Below are 977 nucleotides of genomic sequence, written 5' to 3'. Positions count from 1 at the left end.
TTCACATTGCCGATTTTAAGAAAATTCCTGTACTTTATAAGCAATATCATAATTCAGCTAACTGTCTTTTCCCTGAATAATGAGCAGTGAGTGATTCCCTACCCTGAGAAGCAGGCATGAAGGTATGATTAAACCCACAGCTGGGCTCCCAGTGATTATGAATTTCCCTGTAACCTGAAAAGAGTGGCAGACAGGACCTGATGCTCATTCGCTCTACACATTGGGCTGCAATGAATCTCTTCTGAAAAAAACAGCATATCCATTCAACAAATATGGATTGAACTCCTAAATACGTAATGGGTGCTCTTCTAGGTACTGGGAACACAATAGTTAAAAACGAAACAAAACAAAATCCCTGCTTGTAGAGTTTATAGTCTAGTGGGAGCAGACAGACAATAAACAAAATATATAAGTTCATTCTATATTGTCATCAGAAGGCAATAAGTCCTGGTAGAAAACGCATAGAAGGGTGTTGGGAGTGCCAAGGAGTGGGAGGTGGTTTTAGAAGGATGAACAGGGCAGGCCTCACTGGGAAGGTGATGTCTGAGTAAGGACTAGAAGGAGCTGAAGGAGTGCACCAAGGAGTCTCTGGGGGAAGAACGGTCCAAGCAGAGGGCAGCATCCATGAAAGGCCTCTTTGATGAGCAGCACAGAATCCAGTGTGGCTAAAGGGGTGAGTGAGGGGCTGATAAGGGTGAGGCCAGGTAGGTCATGGGAGCCAAATACTGTGGGGCCTGCGCATCCCCCTACGACTTCAATTTTACTCTGAGTGAGATGGAAGTCATTGTGGAGTTTTAATGAGAGGAAGGATATGATCCGAATTAAGTTTTAAAGGATCACTCTAGGTGGAGGAAGGCCTGAGTAGGGAGGAAAAAAACCCTCTTTCCTCTACCCTTTTTTGGTTCCGCAGCTGGGGCTCTACAAATTATATTGACAAATGACAGATTAAGAGGAGGAAAGCATACAAATTTTAATTA

The sequence above is a fragment of the Pteropus vampyrus genome, unplaced genomic scaffold, assembly GCF_000151845.1.
Source record: "Pteropus vampyrus isolate Shadow unplaced genomic scaffold, Pvam_2.0 Scaffold9711, whole genome shotgun sequence".
In the NCBI taxonomy this organism is placed as follows: domain Eukaryota; kingdom Metazoa; phylum Chordata; class Mammalia; order Chiroptera; family Pteropodidae; genus Pteropus; species Pteropus vampyrus.
This window is presented reverse-complemented; position numbering follows the sequence as displayed.